Source organism: Cyprinodon variegatus, unplaced genomic scaffold (assembly GCF_000732505.1).
Source record: "Cyprinodon variegatus isolate N-32 unplaced genomic scaffold, C_variegatus-1.0 Scaffold18, whole genome shotgun sequence".
Classification (NCBI taxonomy): domain Eukaryota; kingdom Metazoa; phylum Chordata; class Actinopteri; order Cyprinodontiformes; family Cyprinodontidae; genus Cyprinodon; species Cyprinodon variegatus.
This window is the reverse complement of record NW_015150471.1, coordinates 2,577,987-2,583,961: the sequence shown is the minus strand read 5'-3', so window position 1 is coordinate 2,583,961 and position 5,975 is coordinate 2,577,987.

The following is a 5,975-nucleotide window of genomic DNA, read 5'->3' as shown; positions in this document are numbered from 1 at the left end:
GCGCCACTTACAGGCCTTGCATACATTTTGCAGCGTTTTTCATACATTTGTGTGGACGATCACATTTATTTTACGTCTCCGTCTTTACGACAAACGTGGAAAATATTAGCGTTTCGTGTTCGTTTTGACTTTGTGTGGACGGGGCCTAACTATAAGCTCTATCAAAAAGGAAAGTTTTAAGCCTTGCCTTAAAGTAGACAATGGCTGTGTCGGAATATCCACTTTGACCCCTAAATCCCTCAATCACTATGAAGAGCTGGACTGCATAGTGGACTTTATAGTGAACTTTAGCGTTCCGACAGATGATCACTACTTTTCGCTCCCCGTTGGTCATATAACTCCACCTCCCCGCATGGTGCTTGCACCATCTTTGTTATTTGTTGCTTCACAGCAAATCCCATGATGCTTTGCGAAAGGAGCTTTCGCAAAGCAATCTGGGGTATATCTGCTTGTCTACTGACCATTGATGATTACTACTTTCCAAGAGGCATTGTGGAAAATTTCAAGTCCATTACTTTTTCATCCACTAGACATTTGGACACTCAGCTAAAATGGACTAAAATGTAGTGCCGTATATAGTGATTAGGGCGGACATTCGGACACACCCAGGGTGTCTGGCTCACGGACTAAAACTGGTAGTTGATTCCACAGGAGAGGAGCCTGATAACTAAAAGATCTGCCTCCTATTCTACTTTTAGAAATTCTAGGAACCACTAGTAAACCTGCAGATTGAGAGCAAAGTGTTCTGTTATTAACAGAAGGTTTTATCAGAGGTCTTGTCAGGAGTCACCATGAGGTGACGTGGGTACCTGAGATGGGCTTTCACCAGAACTGTGGTCATCTCCACCCAAGTTCTTGCCCTGCAGTAAGCCCAGTTGAAGATCTGTAGGGGACCCGTTTTATGGGTCAGGCTAAGAGGTCAGCAGCCTCTGTTGGCCAGGACAACTCCTGTTCCTCAGCAATTGGCAATTGATCTTTCCTATAATTTATTGTGGATGCATATTTATTGTGGAAATTGTATGAAAGGACAGAAATGGGTGAATTGTATTGTGCTAATATTTAGGTAACTTACCATGTTGTAGCCTGTTGCTCGGGTCAGACTCATGATACATATTGAGGAATAGTGGACCTGCTCAGGCCATTTTACCTCTGATTTTTTTTTATGTAATGTGCTGCATCACAGAAGATTACCAGGGGCGTGCATACATAGACACTAGGTGGTGCTAAAGCACTAGGAAGTTTGCCCTTTATCAACGAAAATGCCCTTTTTTTATTATTATTAATATTATTAAGATTTTACTGAGGTCGGTTTTGAAATGATCTTTTGAAAACCTGAGCCATTAAAAATGACTGAAACAATGCCACGAAATGAGCCACCTCATTGCACACACGACCAGCCTATATCTCTCTTCCTTTGTCAGGTGAACTCGCGCGGTCACCCGCAGGGCATGCCAGTTGCGGAGCATCATAGCAGTTCAGTAAGCGTCTTCAGATATCAAGAACGGTCGCTTTTTTATAATTAAGTGTTTCACATGTGCTAAAAAGTGCCCCCCCCTCCTCCTGAGCACCCGCCCCCCAAAATGTCTGTGCACGCCTCTGAAGATTACAACAGTAATAACAGATGCAGCCTTTAAACTTAACTTGAAACACTAGCAAGTCTAGATTTACCTTGTTATTAATGCTGTGAATGCACTAAATTCACACAATCAGCCTCATTATGTGAGTCTTCAGCCCCTTCGGGACACAGCAAGGGACGCTACGGGAGCCTCAGAAAATTGGAAGACATTTACAAGAACCGATGCAAATCATTTGTATTTAAAATTTGTCATAATAATATTTACTTATTTGTAAGTATTATTCTAAAATATAACATGTAATAATATATAACATTTACATGAAAATACAGAGCATTTATAAGAACAGTTTGGAAACTCCTGGTCTAGTCAAAGGCCCAGCCTAAATCAAATTGAGAATGTTTGTCAAGGCATATAAATTGATCTATGCTCCTCCTCCAATCTAGGCTCCAGCAGAGGAAACATTTCACTTTGAATCCAAACATCTAGTAAATAACAAAAATATTAGTTACTAGGACAATGAGAACAGATGAACATGTGATGGAACATAATGATGGTGCTAACCGTTATAAATCAGCTCAGATTCACTTACTTACTGGATCTTAAGATTAAAAAAGTTCCAGACAGAGATCAGACGAGGTAGAAAATGATTAAATCTGTTTTGTTTTATTCCTTTAAATCCACCATTTTCAGTGGTATCCCATCAGTGGCCTTTTCCCTTTTAAAGTCACACTATTGCCACTGTGTAACCTCCATTCTTCAGCCCGTTTATGTGTAGCCATGTGTAGCTGTTTTTCCCTTAAGTTTCGGGAATGGAGACTCTATGCAGCATTAGTGTAGTTAAATAAACTCATTAAACTGAGTTACAGTAAGCCTGATTATCAATAACATGTCATTTCAACAGTTACTTATTAATCATGGTGCGTTTCACCGCTAATCAGGTGGAAATTTGTTTTGCACTGAGAGGAATCTAACCATTTGCATTTAGATGCACTCATTCCAGGCAAAAGGAGCCTGCAGTTAACGGTCCATTGACAGCTCCCCCTGGTCTGCACAGAGGAGATTTTCCACTGGGGCTGTTATTGTCCAGTTGGTCACCCTTAGAGCAGCGCAGTAGTGACAGAATGACCAAACATTTAAGCCTCACATGCCTGACAGTTTGTTGACTGTTGGGGATTGGAGCCAACAACTGGTAGGAATGTAGGCTGATGGGCAGCGGAAAAGTACTGGTGGTAGCCTGAGACCCCCTACTCTGACCAGTATAGGTACCACTGAGGCCCCTTTGAAGCAAAGATAACCTGCAGTTTTAGGCCAAAGCAATAAAAAAAATGTTATACACTGTAAATAAGCTTAGATGTCCTTCATATGATCATTATGGTAAATTAGATTGATAAACACAACTTTGAATTGTTGATGATGCATCTAAAATTGACAAATATCTGTTTACTCTGTATATGGATCATATAACAGCGCCTTCTCATATTTCTGAAAATCAGCAAGATCTTTATATGTGTTACTTTTTTTACTGATCACCTTCAAGTTTAACTTTTCTAAAAATCCAGAACTTATTATTATCAATAGTATTATTATTAATATTAATATTATCATTATTATACACCTCATTGACTAATCATGGACAAAAGGCATTAAAGCAGTTCGGAGCAACAAATTTAAATAAAATGAGGTATACCACCAATATTAAACCATTGCTACTATGTCTTAAGTACCTTTGAAATTATGCAACAAAGCATCTCATGTAATTTAGAAAAGTTTATAAAGAAATTAAAAGTAATTAAATCAGACTCCTATTGATTAGCATGCCAAACAGCTCCTTTGAAAACCATTTTTGTTTGTGCTTTACTTTATTAGTCTTTAAATTCTATTTTCATGCTGTATAACCATGACGGAGCTGAGGATCCTCTCTATAAGACACACTTCAATATGAGAGAGACCAGAAAACATTTTATTTAAGGCTAGTTGTGGTAGTGTGTGTTGATTTTTCAGGAAAAACTGCTCAATCATGTCTTTAGCTAGAGCAATAACTGGACATTTCTTATCTTCCTCAGGGTGTTAGGGAAGTAAAATCTTTAAAACTTAATGTAAAAAAAAAAATAAAAAATAAAAAAAAAAGCTCTTGATACCTTACTTGAAAATCATTAAAAAAAAGTATTTACCATCCTACCATCACAAATATAAACATGAAATTTGTTAAGCCCTACTGGGACTTAAACTGGCACAGTGTGCATCTTCAAATGGATATATATATATTCTATTTAGCAGAAAACTCTCTAATAGAGTGAAAAAAGTATTTTACATTTTGGTCAATTTTAAATAACAATCTAATATACATTTTAAACCTAATCATAAGAGAGTCTTTTAGCATAATGTTGATCCATAAAATGGCTCAATCTTCTGTTTTTGTCATCCCACTCTCCCAAACCAACATCACCAATTGTCTTTAAATTAACTTCCCATTTTTAGATTGTTCTTCTCCATAAGATACATCCAATGAAAAATAAACATGGGTCCTATTTCAGAGAATGAGTAAGATTTTAAATGAACCATCATAGCTTGGGCAGCTGTTCAACCTTCCACCAATAAAAACTGTACAGCCTCTGTTGAAGAATTAGTTTTCAGAAGTTGCTAAGGTTCACCAGAATGATCCAGTTCACTCTGTTAACCTTTTACATTTCCTAATTTAAGATCTATTTAATTTAGGTACAGTTTCCGGAAAAAAAACTATTCCTTGTAGTCACAATCTTCAACTTACTCTATTAGGATATTATGTGATTGAGCAACACAAGGTAACCCTACCTGGGAAAGAGAAGGATTCATAGTTTTCTAGATTTTGTATGAATAAAAATCTAAACAAAATGATGTTCACGTTTATTACTTTAGACAATAATTAGTACCTTTTCTGCTGAAGTTGCAGGTGCAAGTCTTTTAAGGTGATTTAAGGTAGATTTAGGTGTAAACATTAAATTATGGCTGGGTCGTTATAAGTCTTCCATCCTCTGACATGGGAGCCTGCTTGGAGCTCATCTGCCTGGCTGTGTTCTTACTGGAGGGGCGACCTGTGGAGCTGGTTGACTGTTAGATTTTGTATCTTTGCTTCTTTTTGTATATCTGCTTTTATCTGCAGCAGAGGTCCTGGGAGTGTCTTGACTACTTCTTCTTGCTTAATGGTAGACTGATCTGGTTTCACCCTCTTGTAAAACATATCCTTAAGACGAACATAAAGTTCTTTTGGTGACTCACCCCAATGAACGTCCAGGGATCAAAACCTCCTCTTATAGGTGTCGGCTGTAATCTCATATTTTGTGAGAATGGCATCTTTAACCTTTTCATATACTTCAGAATAAGCAATTTCCATCCAAACATAAGAACTACAGGTTTTCCCTGTTAGTAAAGGGACCAGTCGGAAAGCCCATTCCTCTCGAGGTCAATCGGTCTCCGCCAGTCACGTGACTTTTGTTGCTAAGACGCCATTTTAGGTGGAAAAGGCGTAGTGTACCGCGCCTGAGGTAAACAATTGACGTCACTTGGCGGAGACCAATTGGCAGACCTGAGCCATCCTTTCAAAGGTCGTTAAAAAGTGCTAAATATCATCATCAGAGCTCAATGGGAGCGGCTTCCACTCTCTCTGCATCGGTGGTGGTTGGTACATCATACGGCTTGGTCCTTCTTCAGGGTGATCTCCCTCCTTGTCATGCATGTGAGGGTCCTCCTCAATGTCATCACGCTGTTGTTCCTCCCTCATGTCCTTCACTTGAGCCTGGAGTTGTTGAAACTGATGCTGTAAATTCTTCCATCTGAACTCTTGATGTGCTGATTCTTTTTCTTTCTGTTGGTCTCTTTCAGTTTGAGACTTCATCAATGATTTGGGCAGGTTTGCCAGTTCATCCAGTTTATCACCAAAGCTAGCTCCTGCTTTCGCTCCGTCCATAGCTGCAGTATACTCCACACTATCAGCTTCTTTATCATTTCTTTTCCCACCTCTTGTCATCATTCTGACACCACTTGCCAACTTGACCTGCGGAGGCCCAATATTTAATGGAGAGGCAAGACAAAACTGATGTTTTTGTGGCTTTATTGATCTCCAGCTTGTGCACACCAACACCTTCTTACACTAAAAAGAACAAACAACATGTTATACCAAACTCAATTCTGGTGACATGAAGGCAGTCTCTGCTTACACCAGCATCGGCCCACGCAGCCACTCCTGTGGCAGTCTCTGCTGGCATCGGCCCACGCAGCCACTCCTGTGGCAGTCTCTGCTGGCATCGGCCCACGCAGCCACTCCGGTGGCAGTCTCTGCTGGCACCGGCCACTACGCTGCCACTATGGTGGCAGGCTCTGCTGGCACCGGCCACTACGCTGCCACTATGGTGGCAGGCTCTG